Genomic DNA, 9926 nt, shown 5'->3' on the forward strand with positions numbered 1-9926 from the left:
CATATATCAAAATTTCACTATCGAATCGGAAACTTCCAAATTTCAACTTTCGGCATTTCAAGCCTAATTAAGCTACGGATCTCCAAAACACAATCCGAACATGCCCCTAAGCCCGAAATCACCCAACAGAGCTAATAGAATCAGCGGAATTCTATTCCGAGGACATCTTCACATTGTTCCAACCATGACCAAATTCTAAAGCTTAAACTCTCATTTAGGGACTAAGTGTCCCAAAACACTTCGAAACTCCAAACGAATCCTCCCGGCAATTCACAATAGCAGAAATAAACATGCGGAAAGCAATTAATAGGGGATTGGGGCATTAATTTTTAAAATGATCGGCAGGGTCGTTACATCCTTTCCCTCTTAAAACATTTGTTCATCCTCGAATGAGCATAGAGACATACATGAAGTAGTGAAGAGATGAGGGTAACGACTGCACATATCCTGCTCGGTCTCCCAGGTTGCCTCCTCGACCGGTTGACCCCGCTACTGAACCTTCACTGATGCAATATTCTTTGACCTCAGCTTTCAAACCTGCCTGTCCAATATTGCCACTGGCTCCTCAACATAAGATAGATCTTGTCCAACTGGACCGAACTGAAATCCAATACGTATGACGGATTGCCGTGATACTTTCGGAGCATCGAAACATGAAATATCGGATGAACTCCTTCCAAGTTGGGAGGTAAGGCAAGCTCATAAGCAACCTTCCCAACACGTCTCAATATCTCAAAAAGGACCAATAAACCTCAGACTCAACTTTCCTTTCTTCCTAAATCTCATAACGCCCTTTATAGGCGAACCCGAAGCAAGACCCGTTCTCCAACCATATAGGAAACATCACGAACCTTCCAGTCCGCATAACTCTTCTGTCTGGACTGGGCTGTACGAAGTCTATCCTGAATTACCTTAACCTTCTCCACGGCGTCCTGAACCAAGTCTGTGCCCAGTAATCTAGCCTCTCCTGGCTCAAACCAACCCACCAGGGATCTACACCGCCTACCATACAAAGCCTCATACGATGCCAGCTAAATGTTGGATCGATAACTATTGTTGTAGGCAAACTCTGCCAGTGGCAAGAACTAATCCCAAGAACCTCCAAACTCCATCACACACGCACAGAGCATATCCTCAAGAATCTGAATAGTGCGCTCGGACTGTCCATCCATCTGGGGGTGAAATGTTGTGCTCAACTCCACCCGAGTACCCAACTCATGTTGTACGACCCTCCAAAATCGTGATGTGAACTGAGTACCTCTGTCTGAAATGATGGAAACTGGGATACCATGTAGACGAATAATGGCAACTAACTCAAGGTCGTGAACAAGGTAGTTCTTCTCATGTATCTTCAACTGTCTGGACGCTTAGGCAATCACCCTATCGTCCTTCATCAACACCTCTCCAAGGCCAATCCTCGAGGCATCACAATAGACAATATAAGACCCCGAACATGTAGGCAATATTAAAATTGGGGTTGTAGTCAAAGCTGTCTTGAGCTCTAGAAGCTCGCCTCACACTCTTCCGTCTACTGAAACGGAGCACCCTTCTGGGTCAGCCTGATCATAGGTGCTGCAATGGATGCAAACCCCTCAACAAATCGACGGTAATAACCCGCCAAGCCAAGAAAATTGCAGATCTCTGTAGCTGAGGATGGTTTGGGCCAGCTCTACGCTGCTTCCACTTTCTTTGGATCCACCTGTATCCCCTCACTCGACACCACATGACCCAAGAATGCCACGGAATCCAACCAAAACTCACATTTCGAGAAGAACTTTGCATACAACTTATTTTCTCTCAAAGTCTAAAGCACTATCCTCAGGTGCTGCTCATGATTTTCCCGACTCCGAGAGTATACCAGAATATCATCAATAAAGACAATGAGGAACGAGTCAAGATATGGCCGGAACACACTGTGCATCAAATGCATAAAGGTTGCTGGGGCATTGGTCAGCCCAAATGACATAACCAGAAACTCGTAATGACCATATCGAGTCCGAAAGGCATATTTCGGGATATCTATCTCCCGAATCTTCGACTGATGGTAACCTGAACGTAAGTCAATCTTAGAAAATACTCGTGCACCCTATAACCGGTCAAACAAATCATCAATACAAGGCAAAGGAAATCGGTTCTTCACTGTAACTTTGTTCAACTGGCGATAATCCATGCACATATGCATAGAACCATCCTTTTTCTTTACAAACAAGACAGGAGCACCCCAAGGTGATACACTGGGCTGAATAAAACCCTTATCAAGCAATTCCTGTAACTGATCCTTCAACTTAGGAGTGGCTATACGATACGGAGGAATAGAAATAGGCTGAGTGTCTAGCAACAGATTAATGCCAAAATCAATATCTCTGTCGGGTGGCATACCCGAAAGATTAGCTGGAAATACATCAGGGAAGTCCCGTACTACTGGGACTGAATCAATTGTAGGGGTATCAACACTAACATCTCTCACCTAGGCCAGATACGCGTCACACCCCTTCTCAACCATTCACTGAGCTTTAAGGAAAGAAATAACTCTACTGGGAGTGTGATCTAAAGTACCCCTCCACTTTACTCGCGGTACACCTGGCATAGCCAGCGTCACGGTTTTGGCGTGACAATCAAGAATAGCATAATGGGGTGACAACCAGTCCATGCCCAAGATAACATCGAAATCTACCATATTGAGCAATAAAAAATCAGCTCTGGTCTCAAAACCACTAAGAGCAACCAAACACGACCGATAAACGCGGTCCACAACAAGAGAATCCCCCATAGGAGTAGAAACATAAATAGGGGAACTCAAAGAATCCTGAGATACGCCCAAATGCGAGGCAAAATAAGAAGACACATAAGAATAAGTGGAGCCTGGATCAAATAGAATCGATGCATCTCTATGACAAACCAGGACAATACCTGTGATGACAGAATCAGAGGCGACAACCTTAGTACGGACAGGAAGGGCATAATATCTAGCCTGGACTCCCCTTCTAGGGCGACCTCTACCTCCCCGACCTCTACCTCTAGCTGGCTGAGCAGGTGGGGTAGCAACTGGTGCTGGAACCATAGCCTGGGAACTCTGCGGGGCACGCTGTGGCTGAGGAGTCTATGGAGGTGCACCCCTCATAAGTCTGGGGAAATCCTCACCATATGGCGTGTGTCATCACACTCAAAACAAGCTCTAGGAGGGCATGGTAGTTGTGGCTGGATCGGGCCAGGTCTGCTGGACTGACCACTGAAAGCACCCTGTGCAAGAGGCGCACTAGATACTGGAGGTGCATAATAAGGCTCCTGAGGTCTAGGATGAGCTAGAATACTACTGGCTGCTGGAAGAGCTGAATGAACGGGGTGACTCATATAACCCCTACCATGATGAACTGCAGCTGGAGCACGGGCACCAGAATAATGGCCTAACTCTCGAGACCTCTTGGCCTCCCTCTCTATCCCGAGCATGCATACCCTTCACTCTCCTAGCAATGCTCACCACCTGCTGATAAGAAATATCCATCTCCAACTCACGAGCTATGCTAGACTTAATGCTGGGAATGAGCCTCTCAATAAACCGGTGAACCCTCTCACGAACTGTAGCAACCAAGGTTGGTGCATGCCTAGACAAGTTAGTGAAACAGACAACATACTCTAAACAGTCATAGTGCCCTAGCGCAAATGATCAAACTCTGCGCGCCATGCGTCCCTGAGGCTCTTAGGGACAAACTCTCTCAGGAACATATCTGAAAACTGGTCTAAGTAAGGGATGTTGCCTCAGTTGGACTGTCCAACTCAAAAGTACGCTACCACTGGTAGGCTGCTCCTCGAATCTGGAAGGCAGTAAAAGAAACCCCACTCGATCCTGATATACCCATAGTGCGGAGGATACGGTAGCACTCCTCCAGAAATCTCAAGGCATCATCTGATGCTAAACCACTAAATACAGGAGGCTTATACTTCTTGAACCTCTCAAACCTTCGTTGCTTATCCTCTGGAGCCGTTGCCCCGTCCTCGGGCTAAACTGGGGCCACGGGCGGTACCGGTATAACCTCTGGGATCTGATCAACCTGGACCTGCTCCTAAGGAGTGCGGGCGGCGGGAGTTTGTGCTCCTCCCCCAGCCTGGGATGTGGCTGCAACAAGGGGAATCAACCCTGCCTGAGCTAGAGTGGTGTACATGCTCACGAACTGTGCAAGAATCTCCTGAAAAGCTGGAATAATAATAGCAATACGCGTATTAGGTGACTGGACTCCGGCTGGAGCTGCTAGTTGCTCATCTGTGGCAGTTCGTGCGGGTGCTCTGGCTGCACCACAGGCGCGTCCTCGGCCTCTACCCCGACCCCGACCTCTGACGGCTCTAGTATGGGGCGCGGGTGCCTAGTCATCTCCCGTAGCACGTGTCCTCACCATCTGTGAGAAAATAGAAGACATAAGTTTAGAATTGTGATACCAAAATCTCGCACGGCAAGGAAATCAAAGGAAGTGGAATTTTCCTAATAGTTACATAGCCTATCGTAGATAAGTACAGATGTCTCCGTACCGATCCGTGAGACTCTAATAAAATCGGCTTGTAATTCATGACTCCTATGAACCTAGAGATCTGATACCAACTTATCACGATCCGAGTTCGCCCTCCGTGAACTGTCGTGATGACACCTAGTCTCTATGACTAGGTAAGCCTAACAATTTGCAGAAAAAGGAAGCGAAAGATAAAACTAACCAAAAACTGCGGATAAAACATAAATAAAATGTTTAAGGTGCTGCTCGACATATACAATATAAACTCTCAAACTAAGACAACTCCCAAAACCCGGAATCTCATGAAATCATAAGCTGTTGAATAACTACAAGTGTTCTAACTCGAGAATGTCTAAACAAAAGTAAATACAGGAGAGCTAAAGCTAGAGGGGAGAATAGAGAGGGACTCCTCGGTCTGCGGACGCGGCAGATATACCTCGAAGTCTCTGAAGATCGCTTTGCTTCACTAATGGTATGGATGAGCCGAAGAACCTGGATCTGCACACGAAAAACATGTGCAGGAAAGGACATGAGTACACCACAGCTGTAATCAGTAAGTGCCAAGCCTATCCTCGGTCGAGTAGTGACGAGGAAGGTCAGAGCCCTGCTGATTATAGATGAAAAACAAGATAAGCAGTATAGAATACGACAATATAATTAAAATGCTAACAGTCTATAACGAATAAAAACACAGAAAAAATCTATCTCAGTACACAAAAATGGCAACAGGAATCTCCCAAGATATCATCCCATAGTCCCAAATGTAAATGTCCAGAGGATCTCCCGGGATATTGTCCCGTAGTCAGAATCATAAATATGCAAAGGAAACTCTCAGAATACCAATCCGTAGTCCCAAACTAAATATCCAGTACGAGGAATCTACCGGGTGTTGTCCCGTAGTCCCAATCATAAATGTGCGGAGAGATCTACCAGAATACCAATCCGTAGTCTCAAAGTAAACAAGCAGGGGATCTCTCGGGATATCGTCCTGTAGACCCAAAGTAAATACACAACTATCTCAAAAAAGTATACAGTTCTATTCAAAAATTAGACAGGAATTTCTGCTCTAACATGATGCACAAAGTACAAGTAGGCAATTAGCAGGAAAAACAATTAAGTCACGTAGGCATGCTTTTTCCTAATATAAACAAGAAGCTTCAACTATAAGTATTTGCTAAACTACAAGAAAATATGGTATTAGCTTAATGAAAACGAGATTCTCAACAATTAGCACGTGTACGCACTCGTCACCTCACGTACACGACACTCATATACCAACAATACCAAATCCTAAGGGGAGTTCCCCCCACAGAAGTTTAGACAAGCCACTTACCTCGAACCAGCTCAATCAACTCGAAATTACGTTCTTGCCACGAGTACCCGACTTCAAATGGCCCAAATCTATTCAAATTAATTGCATAATGTAAATATAACTTCAAGTAACTAATTCAACTAATTAATTCGAAGCTAACACGCGAAAATAAGAAAAATCACCAAAAAAGTCCCCCGGACCCACGTCTCGTAATTGGATAAAATTTGCAAATTCAGAACCCCCAATCACTCACGAACACACTCAAACAGAAGTAACCAAAATCCGACGTCAAAATCTCACTCAAATCCCGGATTTTCAATTGGGGAACTTTTCTCCCATTTCTGAATTTTTACCCCCAAATTCCTTATTTAGAAGAGGAAAATAATAATGGATTATAGTTCTAGGATCAAAATCAAGATAGAAAACGTTACCCAATGCTTCTCCTTCAAAAACCCTCGAGAAATCGCCCTCAACCGAGCTCCAAATTATTTTTTCCAAGTTTTGAGTTCAAACCCTCGTTTCTTCCCTTTTTTGATCAGCGAATCCGCTTCTGCGACCACACTTGCGGTCCCGCTTCTGCGGCAAATGAACCGCACATGCGACTTTTCATTAAACGGACCAATTTCGCACCTGCAACCTCTTACCCGCAGATGCGGTGCCGCTTCTGCGGTACCTGGGCCGCATCTGCGACCAATTCCAACATTTCCTCAGACCGCACCTGCGTTCCTCATACCACTTCTGCGGTGCCGCACCTGCGGTCCTTATGACAGGTTCAACCAAATTTAGATTCTCCTAAGTCTAATTCAACTTCCGTTGAGCATCCGAAACTCACTCGAGGCCCCCGGGACCTCAACCAAACATGCCAATAAGTCACATAACACTATTCAAACTTGTACCAATTTTTGGAACGCTCACAACAATGCCAAAACACCAATTCACCCTTGGATTTAAGCCTAAGGGTTCCCAAAACTTTCAAATCCCGCTTTCGATCAAAAAGTGTATCAAACCTCGTCCGAATGACCTGAAATTTTGCACACACGTCCCAAATGATACCACAGACCTACTCAACTTTCCGAAATTTCATTCCGACCCCTATATCAAAATTTCACTATTGAACCTTAAACTTCCAAATTTCAACTTTTGGTATTTCAAGCCTAATTAAGTTACGGACCTCCAAAACACAATCCGAACACGCCCCTAAGCCCGAAATCACCCAATAGAGATAACGGGATCGACGAAATTCCATTCCAAGGCCGTCTTCATACTGTTCCGACCACGGCCAAATTCTAAAGCTTAAGCTCTCATTTAGGGACTAAGTGTCCCAAAACACTCCGAAACTCCAAACGAATCCTCCCGTCCGAATGACCTAAAATTTTGCACACACGTCCCAAATGACACCACAAACCTACTCAACTTTCTGGAATTCCATTCCGACCCCTATATCAAAATTTCACTATCGAACCAGAAACTTTCAAATTTCAACTTTCGGCATTTCAAGCCTAATTAAGTTACGGACCTCCAAAACACAATCCGAACATGCCTCCCCTAAGCCCGAAATCACCCAACAGAGCTAACGGGATCGACGAAATTCCATTCCGAGGCCGTATTCATACTATTCCGACCATGGCCAAATTCAAAAATTTAAACTCTCATTTAGGGACTAAGTGTCCCAAAACACTCCGAAACTCCAAACGAATCCTCCCGGCAATTCCGATAGCAGAAATAAATACGGGAAAAGCAGTTAATAGGGGATCGAGACGTTAATTATTAAAACGACCGACCGGGTTGTTACACTATCCAAAACTTACCCGAGCCCTCGGGGCTCAAACCAAACATGCACACAAGTCTTAAAACATCATACGAACTTGCTCACGCGATCAAATCGCCAAAATAACACCTAGAACTACGAATTCAACACCAAAACACACGAAAATTTCAAGATAGTTTCAAAACTTCTATTTTCTCAACCAAAAGTCCAAATTACATCAAATCTCTTCTGTTTTCACCAAATTTTACAGATAAGGTTTAAATATCATAACAGACATGTACCAGAATGCGGAACCAATATACGGGCCCGATACCAATAAGATCAAATCTTTTAAATTATTGCATTTTCAATCTTATCAATTTCTTTCAAAAATTCATTTTTCGGGCTAGGGACCTCGAAATTCGATTTTGGATATACGCTCAGGTCCCATATTTTACTAGGACCCTCCGGGACCGTCAAGAATACGGGTCCGGGTTCGTTTACCCAAAACGTTGACCGAAGTCAACAAAATCACCTTTTAAGTCAAAAATCCTCATTTCTTAAACTTTTCACATAAAGGCTTTCCGGATATACGCCGGACTGCGCACGCAAATTTAAAAAAGATAAAATGAGGTTTTCAAAGCCTCAAAATACAAAATCAGATTCTAAAATAGAAGATGACCCTTTGGGTCATCACAACTATTTATTTTGATTAAATATGCTATTAATTTTTTGGGTGCTTAACTAAACATGGATTAATTATTTTGTTTGATTAAAATAAGAATTTTTAAAATTTATATTTAATTATTTTGCATTGAAACAATTTTAATCAGACATAATTGTATTAAAAGTTTTTAAGTTAATATGTGATTTTATGTTCCCATATTTCAAGTTAATAAGAAATTAATTGAAGGCACGTATAAAATCGTTGCCATCTTGATTTTATGAGTATGGAACAATGACTGTATTTTTAATTAGTATAATTTATATAAGGTAAAATATTAATAATTTTTAAATTATTAAATATTAGGATTTCTTACCGAGTTTAATAATAAAAGATCTAATATGTAAAATTTTAATTAATTTCAAAGTCTTAAATAGCACAAAATCACTTAAATTATAATTTTCTCCACTGTAAAAGTTGTACCTAGTCTCAATGAGTAATTATTTAAATAAATATTAATTTAAAATTTATGTTTCAATTATTAAGAAATGTATAAATTCCTGAAATTAATGAATTCCTATATAGCTAACTCAATTCAAAGAAGCTGTCTCATAGAATTATTCAATTATCATTTAATATATTCACCTTAAACTTTGTTCTAAGATTATAATATTATCAGTTCAATTTTATAAATTATCATATTTTCTTTTTAGTTTCAGCATGAACATACAATTTGTGGAGTTTTTTTCAAGAGTCCTATATTTTAAGTATAACACATAAGAAAATACTTTGACAAATTTGTTGCTAAATAATTGATTTAATATTATTTAAAATTTCAAGAAAAATTTAGAGTTGACGGAAAAAGAGAAAATTAGTTAGCGTTTTCACTTTTGAGTTATAGATGTGTGCCTATTTTTTAGTAGCTTCAAAGTAGTGCAAACATGACAAGAAAAAGGTGCAAATCTGAATTCTTAATTTTAAACATTTTGATAATAAAAGAACGTATAGTTCAATTAAACTTTAGTACTAACTGGCTTTAAATAAGGACACTTATAATTGATAAATTAAATTGATTTTGAAGTTTAATATTATGATTTTTTACAAGTTTCAAATAAGAAAAAATATCCAAAATTCTAGCTGATTTGAAAATTCTAAAACAATAATTAAATGATAATTTTGTCCAATGTAAATTTCGTTGACTTTATTATTTAAAATTTCAAGAGAAAAATTATATTAATAATTCGATATACCTTTTAATTTTGCCAAATATAACGAGTCTTTTACTTTTGAGTTAGAATGTGTGACAAATCTGACGCAAAAAAAAAATAGTGACATTTTGGAATAACAGAAGAATCTTATAATTCAATTCAAACTTTAATATTAATAGGATTTAAGTAGTGAAATTTAGATAAAGTGAAAGTTTAGTTAATTTTAAAGTCATAAATTAATATTATGATTTTTTGTAGTTTAAAGTATTTAATAACCAAAAGTTTAATATATTCCAAATAGCTAAAAGGTTGAACTTAGAGTCCTATTTGAATAAGCAACAAGGATTCACATTAACATTAGAGATTCCTAAATATTGTATAATTTTATTCACGTCATATAAAATGGTTAAGATGGTTAATATAATTAAGGAAAATATATATATATATATATAAAAGGTAAGTTGGTTAATTTTTAATTCCTAAATATTAGTATTTC

This window comes from Nicotiana tabacum, chromosome 18, assembly GCF_000715075.1.
Source record: "Nicotiana tabacum cultivar K326 chromosome 18, ASM71507v2, whole genome shotgun sequence".
In the NCBI taxonomy this organism is placed as follows: domain Eukaryota; kingdom Viridiplantae; phylum Streptophyta; class Magnoliopsida; order Solanales; family Solanaceae; genus Nicotiana; species Nicotiana tabacum.